A 10,188-nucleotide genomic window follows, 5' to 3' on the forward strand; every position below is an offset into this window, starting at 1 on the left:
CTTTGATTCAAGTGGGTTATGAACTCCCACCTTCACCCCATACACAGATTGCAGAATCACATCAGTTACACATCCATTGATTTACATATTGCCATACTAGTGTCTGTTGTGCTCTGCTGCATTTCCCATCCTCCACCATCCCCACTCCCCACCTCTCCCCTCCCCTCCCCTCCTCTCTCTCTACCCCCTCCACTGTATAACCCTGAGGGTCTCCTTCCATTACCATGCAATTTCCCTTCTCTCTCCCTTTCCCTCCCACCCCTCATCCCTGTTAAATGTTTTGGTTTTGTACTTCTGTTCTCAGAACTGGAAGACCAAAAACAAAACAAAACAAACAAACAAACCATATCTAGATAGATATAGATAGATACTTATCTGTTGCTTTAAGCCATAGAATGTGTTTATCACAAAGTGTGTGACACTTTGGTACTGGAAACTAATACAAGCCCTTTGTTGACTTGTCAGCCTCTTGGTATGCTCATTTTCAAGATCTTGCTTCTCAGAATCACTTGCTTTGAGAATTTCAGATCATTTGGAGAGACCACATGGAGGCAATGTTTAGAAATGATTGTTTAAAACCCAGAGACATGTTCCCTTCTGACAGCAAATGGGTTTCCAGCCACAAGTAGGAGCAGTCTTGGATATCCACATCAGCTGAGCCTTCAAATAAATATAGTCATCTCACCTCACTCTCACTGCATCAGAGATTCCAAAAGAGAACTGCCCAACTATGCCGGGTCAATTCACAAACCCTGAGATAAAATAGAAACTGTTACTGAAGTCATTAACTCTCGGGGTGTTTTATTATAAAACAACAGATAATGAGAATCATAAGCTCAATGTTAACACTTCTAAAATTTCCCTAACTCTTAACTTTCAATAAAAAGCTGAATTTTTAATCTGGATACTATTGTTTATCAGCCAGGATTTTCAACCATTTGAATTTGAGTCATTTTTTTTTCTTCAATACTGCATTTTGAAGGGAGTTTAGTTCAAATAGATTAAATAATTGCAAAACAAAACAGTAATAATTACAACTCAATAATTCCTCTAGTATAAAAATGTGTTATAATGTCCATAAAAAGCATCTAGCATTATTACATTATCACTAGGCTGCCTTACAGCATGTCACTAACTAAAACAAATACAGCTACTGTTATTGCTATGACCAGACCTATAACATATATTTTTCTTGTTTGTCTAGTAAGCAGGACTTTTGTCCATGTTACGAGATTCTTGTGAAGCTATGCCAGTTAATTGCAGCATGTATCACCCTGCCCTGCAAGGTTAGCTCAGTTAAATCTTCCTTTGGACTGTAATTACCATCACATCATTTACACTGAATCAATATTTACTCACATACCTCTGATGAGTTCTTGGTCTACCTAAGTAAGGTATCAGGCAAGTCACTGTTTTCTGCCTTTATGGGAAAATGAATTAAGCATTACATTCTAGTTTTCAAAAGTACAAATCAGAAAGGCTCATGAGAAATTTAACTTATTCTGAATCAAGAGATAATCTCAATCTATACTGTAATCTTATGTCCCATTACCATTTTTCATACCTTTTCCATTTCAGGCACACTGTAGGAACTGTTCTCCCTACCTTATGTGTTGATTTTTCAAATTACTACTAAAAGCTTTACAATCTTTGGATTTTACATAGCCATTGAACATATCTTACAAAAATTGTAGAATTTTATGCATATAATTTTGTGCATTTAATAACAAAATGTTCTACATAGATGCTTCTATTTATATTATTTTTTTTTCTAAATTAAATATTTCCTCTTTTCTCCAATGTTTGATCATTCAGATCATAACCATCTCACCACCAAATTTCTGGACTACAATTTCAAGGAAGGCTCTTTTTCTTCACCAAAATGAAACTTGTCATGCATTTGAACACCTACTGATATTTACCTCCTATTTTGTGCCTTTAAGGAGTTTACCACAAATTTTAGTTATTGATTCACAGCACTAAACTCACATCATAAAAATTCTACATATTCAGTGTCACAAGGAACTAATTGATTTCAGCATTTCTAGAGTCATATATATATATATATATATACACTCAATATACTTACTAAGTAAGTAGCTGACTAACAATCGAAACAGGTTGTGAGGAATTGCTTTCTTTATGATGCTCATTAAGTCAATAATTTAGTAATAGCAAAAACTTTGACAAAGTCAGCACTTGTACTTTTTTAGAATGTATGCATACTATGCAGATAAAAGGAGCAAAGCAGTCACTAACTAATAGAACTAAGAACATGATCTAACCTAAATGGATAAACATTGGAATAAACAGAAAATGGGAAGATAAAGAACTATTGTGGTATAGTCAAACAATAGAATACTACAATTTTTTTTAAAAAAATGGACCTCTGATGAGTAAAATCACTTGGGTGAGTCTCAAAAATACTTTTAGCAAATAAGTCAGGTACAATAAAATGCAAATTGCATTATTACATTTTTTAGAAGTTTAAAAACTGGAAAAAATGTGTTGGTAGAAATATATTATTTCCAACACTGGGGCAATTCAATGGAGCAAAAATAAAACAATTTAAGTATAAATTAGCATACCCACAATTGCATGGAGGAAATTAATATAAGGAGAAAAACAATGATTATCTATAGAATACTTGTAAAATAAAGAGCAAGTATGATTTAATTGATCTATAATGAACGTCCAAATCAACAGACATTATTCTTTTGATGCTTATGGAACATTTGCAAAAACTGACATTTTAAACTGCATGTGAGAATTCTCAAAAATTTTTAAAAATAAGTATAATAATATGTCCTTCATAAAACTATACAGAACATATTTTCTAAACATAATAGAAACAATGACGAAAAATAGTTTCATATATATGTATACATTGCACATATATGTATATATATATATATATATATATGTATATATACACGTATACACACATAGAGCAATTGATACAAATATTCAGACAAAACACACTACTAAATAACACATATATTAAAGAGAAATAAAATAAAAATAGAATTTAATACATAAAAATTAAATTAATAAAATTAAATAAAATTAAAAAATAAAATTCAATAAATAAAAAATTAAATTAAAATAGAATTCAAAATGGAAATTTTAAAATGTGAAAACATGTGACAATGGAAACTCTGTATATCAAAATGTTGGTACTTGGAACATTTAGAGATAAAAGACAAGTAAGCCAGAGTAACTGATCACAATGCAGCTCATTGATAGCATGTGGCTGCTGCTTGGTTCAAAAGATTCTTGTTTTGTGTGAATGTAGTCACATGCTGACATAATTTTTTATTTTATTTTATCTTGTTAGAGTATCCAGGGAAAAGAACTTTTTGTGACATCTTCCAAGTGATAAACATTGGGAACAAATTAAAAAAAAATTATAGTGCATAATGACAAGGCAAGAAAAAACATGTCTACAAGAAAATTGCTCCAATGCAATGGTTCTTTTTTTTGTTTATTTTTTATTGATTTTATTATTTTTTTAAATACACAACAACAGTGGAATGCATTACAATCCTTATTACACATATAGAGCACAATTTTTCATAACTGTATATAAAGTATGTTCACATCAATTTATGTCATTATACATGTACTTTTTTGCATTACAATTCTTAACACACATATATAACACAATTCTTCATATCTCTATTTGTATATAAGGTATGTTGACACCCAGTTCAAGTCTTCATACATGTACTTTGTATAATGATGACCATCACATTCCACCATCCTTGCTAACCTCCTTCCCCATCCCTTTCTCTCTTACCCCTCTTCCCTATCTAGAATTAATCTAATCCTCCCATGCTCCCCCTCCCTACCCCACTATGAGTCACCCCCGTTATATCAGAGAAAACATTCGAAATTTGTTTTTTCGGGATGGGCTGAGTTCACTTAGCATTATCTTCTCCAACACCATTTACCTGCAAATGCCATGATTTGTTCTTTTTTAATGCTGAGTAATATTCCATTGTGTATAAATGCCAAAGTGGTCCCTGTTACAGTCCCACCAATGAATTTAAGCTACCTTCATGCTGCCATTAGAAATTCTGTGGGTGGAGCTCTGTTCTGTCTTTAATAAAATATTTTGGTCCTTATGCACTCTCAAGTTCCAGAAACACACACTAAGTGGTCTAAAAGTTTGAGTATGACTTTCTATCTTTACAATTCAGCTGATTTTTTTAACCTTATAATACTTCACAATGGATCTGTTTTTTTGTGCATAGCAATAAATTTGGCATCTGTCAAGAAGATTCTATAAAAAAGAAAAGTCTGAGCATTTAAGAATACAGTTACAAATACTTGGAAAAGAATAAATAATGAAAAGAATAAAGAGAAGTGTCATCATCATATGGTTTTTATATATTAAAAAGAAGCATACTCAAGATCATGTACAAAGCAGGATAGTTATTGTTATTATGTCAATTTTAATCAACCAACAGCTCTTTCCTTATTCTGGATTCCCCCTGCTCCAGACCAAGAGAGAAAAGCTTATACCATTCAAGAAGTAAAGGATGTTGTAATTTGAATGGAAAAAATCAGATGAACAAACAGTAAGGCAGAATGATGTAATTGTGAAGAGGTACCCTCAATAAGCCCCCAAAGCAGATTGCTCCAAAAGTTCACAAACTCTAATTGGATTTTATAGTTATTGTTTTTCCAGAAACAAAAGATCTTTATTTTTGCTTTCATAGCACCAGTTATGTTGATTTCCTCTCTAAAGAAAGCCTAAGCTCTAACAAGATAACAACCAGCCATATAAATCTAATAAAAACTAGAAAACTTGATTTTCTACTAAAAAGCATTATGGTGAATAATTAAATAGAGTTTGATTGTTTGCTGAGCCTTTAGTATCAATGGTGCTTTAAGGGAATAAAATGTGTTCTGTAAATGTGATTTTTGGGTTTGGTGTGAAAATAACCATTTGAATGCCTTTTGTCAAAAATAGAATCTCAATTTCCAGTGACATGTGGGACAAATTTTCCAATAATTATAACTAGAGTGCAGATAATAGATAACACATGCAGTTATATTTTTTTATCCCTTATCCTTCTTTTGTTAGATGTAAGATTAAGCATAGACAAAAATGAAATCATTAGACTTTTCTCCAGATATATATCCATCAGACTCATTGAGCTTTGAAATTTACCAATGAAGCTTTAAGTTGTAGTCTCTTGCTCTTCTTATTCTAATTGATTGAGTGGAATGACTCATTTATGAGTAAGTTTGAATTCACCATCAACTGAGGACAGATAATACTTGTGAAAACATCTGAAATTTAATACGTTCAAAATGAATTTCAATTTGTTATTGGGTGGATTACAGTGAATTTAAAGGTAGTGTGATCAATTATTATGGAGTGGAATGATCCTCAATAAGTCCTAGAAAAACCAATTACTTGAGATAGACTTGGAGGGATATAGGTTTGAATTTATGGAGGAGAGGAGATATGAGAAAATAAATGCAGAGAAGTGAAAATTAATGTGACTTAGTGCAAAACAACTGTGAAGAGACCACACTGATTCCTAATGATAAAGCTGATCACTCTTTCTCAACATTTTAATTTACTAAAAAATAAACAAGCAGGTTTATGAGAAAGACCAGTTGGTCTCCTTTGTGTCTGGTGAAGGTTTTTTACTTCAGAAACTTTAGATAGATGGGCTTCACCCTGTTGAGAAGTCAAACATGAGAGAATCATGTGTTAAGGCTCTAAAATTAGATTAACTTGCTCTGGGGTCTAATCATCACTTTCTAACTAGCTGACTGTTAACCAATGCATGGTGTCTCTCTGCCTCAGTTTCCCAGTGCACAATACGATGATAAATAGCATAGTTACTTAGAAGAGTTTAGACAATTTCCCTTACTATCCAATGAGCAAGATACATAATTGAGACTTGGTAATTTTCCAATAGCTGTTATCATTCTATATACATTAGCATTATAATTATAACAATCAACATTATTAAGAGAGAGAGAGAGAGAGAGAGAGAGAGAGAGAGAGAGAGAGAGACAGAGAAACAGAGAGACAGAGAGACTGAATAAACTGTTCAACCTTCTTGGAACAAAGAATAAAAATTCAGCACCAAGGATAGCTTTATTCCTACAGTAGCTAAGTTGAACAGGGGCACGTGAAACAAAATGAATCTCAGGTTCTGTATGGACATCTGTTCTCTTTTTAAACAGTTACCCAGTCTCTTGTTGGCGGCTAATGTTCAATTATTGAGTGGCTGATGTTTCATTATACATTATACTTGGAGACACACAAGTTTTTCTTATTTTCCTTTTTTTTTTTTTTGGTTTTGTTTTGTTTTGTTTTTCAGCGTTGATGCCTGTCACCTAGTTGATTTTTGCACAAATGGAGCTGTAACGCTTCTGTTATCCTAACTGAACCTTTCATGAATATTAAAATAAAAAAGCCCTAGATTCCAGGCTTTAATAACAATACTATTTAAGTATTTTAAACTGACTTTTTAGAATAGTGTATTAGAGCATGAGTGCTTTGGGAAGTAGACTCTGAGATGAAGATCAGCATGAAAGAAATTTATCAGGAGTACTTTTAGAATGGCATCCTGGAGACAGAAGGAAGGAATTAAGATAGTTCAGAGAAAAAAGATGGGCTACAATGCCGTCTCACTGAAACAATAGGCAACCAGAAACTCATATAGTCCTTCAGAATTCTTATTATTTGGGGGGAGGAAGTAATTTTTGTGCTCTGTCATTGAATAGTCATTAGTTATGATGTATCTTAGAAACTATGACTTTGGGATAGGTAACTTTCTTAGCCAAGAAAATTCCAAAATACAGCTGGGATTGAAGAATAGCTTCAGGCAGCCCTTTCAACTGCCAAGGGAATTAAACCTATAGGCTACACATCACAGCGAGAAAGAGAAAATAAATACAGATTCATATCTATCTATCTACACACACTTGTGCATGCTTGTATACACACAATTAGACTTACATATAGATAAATGTATTTCTTTTAACAGAAATCTGATCACTATAGCCAGATAAATTGCATAGTGACAAAATAAATATCAGGAAGAGTAAAGAATATGCTTCAATGCATATTCTTCTCTCTTATGATTTATTTATTTATTTTGGTCCTGCAGATTGAACTCAGGGCCTCAAAAATGCTAAGCAGATGTTCTACCACTGAGTTACACCCCCAGCAACTTATGGCTTTTATACAATAAATAGTATTTTTAAGAACTAATAAAAATTAGCATTTTCCATTATTACCCTACAACCCTCCCTGGTCAAAGTTTATCATCAAAAAATAAAAGAAAGAAAAAGGAAAACAAAATAATGAGCCAGGGATTTATAAACTACATGCAACACAGTCTAATTTTAATCAACCTGTATCCACCCACATGACAATGATGAAGAAACTAAAAATTTATTCTAAAGGAGTCAAGAAATACTTTGAATGTGCAAAGGTTTGGGAATGGACTGGGAATGTTAGGGATTCATTTGGGCAGAACTCACCAGTCTCCATGAGCAGTCCATGGCACTGTACTCAAAAGGCACAGCAAGCCAAGATCTGATTCAGACGGCCATTGTTAACACAGGGCGGAACATGGCATCAGCAGAGTGTCCAAGGCAGTTTCTCCTGGAATATTTCATATTGGAAATGGACAGGAATTGGTCACCAAGCTAATGTGTTTCCTTGTCCTTTTCCCCCTTATTTCTAGTCTGAAAAGTCTTAGTAGGCAAAGAAAAATGGTTGATTTTACAAGTCTAATTGTGGGAACAGATTATGGTAGGAAGTCAGGTCAATAAACCAATAGAAAGAGAAAGTTAGGAGCATTTTCTTTTTAATTAGAGCAAGATCTATAGCTCAATAAGAACAACTTTATAGTTAATCTAAGAAGAAATTGAGAGCTATTATATGTTTTATGGGCACTAATTATTCTAGTCATTTCTAGATATTTAAGTTTTAGTTTATCTACAATCTCAGTTGTGTTGTCATTGTAGATGGTGGAATAGTACTCTTTTAAGAATTATAATTTCTAGGATAATACTGACTGAATGTTCTGTTCACTCTCTAATAACACTGGTCATAAGCCAGTGGAGATATATAAATGTGGACCATTCCTTTATGAAAATTGAAAAATAATCCTTTTGTGAGAAATGTTTGAATGAAAATCTGGGAGATAGACATCCTGACACTTGCATATATTCAAATACTGACTCATATCTCCTTTCTTGCTTGCCCTTTTCTTCACTTAAAAGCAAGTCATCTTCTATTTTTAAGATGTTTTGTGTACACAAAATCTGATCAACAAATTATGCAATAATTTCTCTTTTTATGGATGTGACATGTTTAAGCAAAATAAATTGAAATTCTTTGATGGATGCTTCACATTACAAGTACTCAATTACAAAAGGTTTTGGAAAGTAATAAACTGATAATTTTGGTGAGCTTTGATCTGTTTTTTTTTTTCTAAAATATTCTTCTGAAAAAGAATAAAAAGATGATTTGATTAAGCATTTAATTTTTTTTGAATTTTCTTCTATGGACAACAAGATTTTCCTTGGCAGCACAAAACGTGTTTTCTAGAAGAGAGAGACAAGTAATGACAATTTTCTCAGTGTAATAATGGCTTGTACTCTACCATCTACTCCACTTATTTAGACACACCTGAAATCAGTAGTAGTGAGCACTTGGCTTTTGCTGTGCTTCAAAGTAAATGCAAAATCTTTCATCTTCCCAGGTTGAAGCAGTACCATTTATCATTAAGTGAAACACTGTACTGTGAGGATAGTTTTAGCTTAGCCTTTTCTCACCTTTCAACTTCTCAGCTAGAAACATGCCCATTTGTCTTTAGGAGAACATTACACTAAGAATGATTTAAGCTTTAAAGCTTTTTGTTCCTAAAGTAGCAGTGCCTCAAAATTTAATCATAGATCTTTATTCTCTCTCACTCTTTTTTTATTCCCCATTCTTTATTTGGGATTAGCTTCTGCATTTCAGAGAAAACATTTGATCTTTGACTTTTGAGGATTAGCTTATTTCACTTAGCATGATAGTCTCCAGTTCCATTCATTTACTGGCAAATATCATAAAGTCATTCTTCTTTTTAAGAATAGAAGAAAAGGGCTGGGGTTGTGGCTCAGCGGTAGAACACTTGTCTAACACGTGTGAGGCCCTGGGTTTGATCCTCAGCACCACATAAAAATAAAGGTATTGTGTCCAACTACAACTAAAAAATGAATATTAAAAAAAAAGAAGAAGAAAGATCCGTGGAGTAGGCAAAAGGAAATGCAGGGAAGGGAAAGACAATGAAATGAATCTGACCTAATTTTCCTATGTACCTAATAAATATACCACAGTGAATCTCACCATCATGCACACTTATAAAACACTAATTAAAAAGAAACTATAAGTAGAGAGCAAAAAGATTAATAGAACAGAGGGGCAGGAAAAGGGAGAGGGAGGAGGGGAGATGAAGGGGAAGTACTGGGAACTGAATTAGAACAAATTATATCCTATGCTTTTATAATTATGTCAAACTGAATTCTACTGTCATGCATAACTAAATTGAATCAATAAAAAACTTAATCACAGATATATGGAAGTTCAAACAAAAAAAATCTTTTTAAGAATTTGCCTCCATTTATAGGACAACATAATCGTATCCTAAAATATTCCTACCCATATCCTTTTCTGGGTAAGTGTCTGTGCTCTTTGTTGAAGCACTTTGATTATAATGTAATCTACCTATGGTTAGGTTTAAATTGTTATAGAGCAGAAATTAAAGAAAGCATGAAGAAGAAAGTTTTTCATATGTTTCTGTTCCAACTGCTCTGGAAAGAAATTCTATATAATTTTCTTAAACTTTTATTTTTTAGTTGCGGATGGACACAATACCTTTATTTTATTTTTACGTGGTGCTGAGAATCAAACCTAGTGCCTCATGCATGCTAGGCAAGGGCTCTACCTCTGAGCCACAACCCCGGCCCCTGTATATAATTTTTTAAAAAAGAATTTCAAACATACTTAAGGTACAAAAATTAATTGCACGCACTGTTTTATTAAAATTTTAATATATGTTTGTAAATGTATACATTTATCTAATCTATAGAAGTTGCATACATATACATGTCAGATTAAAAATAATCAGCCAGTAGCAAGTTCTAGATATTGATTTCAAT

At 32.8% G+C, this 10,188-nt stretch overlaps 1 long non-coding RNA gene across 8 annotated transcripts in view; it reads right to left on the reverse strand.

Annotated features, from left to right (window-relative positions):
* Window positions 1-10,188, reverse strand: part of LOC125611842 — a 247,541-nt gene that overhangs the window by 71,703 nt on the left and 165,650 nt on the right. For all 8 annotated transcript variants that reach the window (XR_007342081.1, XR_007342077.1, XR_007342083.1 and 5 more), the window contains one exon: window positions 7,519-7,642. This is a non-coding gene — a long non-coding RNA (uncharacterized LOC125611842). The remainder of the gene's footprint in view (window positions 1-7,518; window positions 7,643-10,188) is intronic.

This window comes from Marmota marmota, unplaced genomic scaffold, assembly GCF_001458135.2.
Source record: "Marmota marmota marmota unplaced genomic scaffold, marMar, whole genome shotgun sequence".
NCBI lineage: Eukaryota > Metazoa > Chordata > Mammalia > Rodentia > Sciuridae > Marmota > Marmota marmota.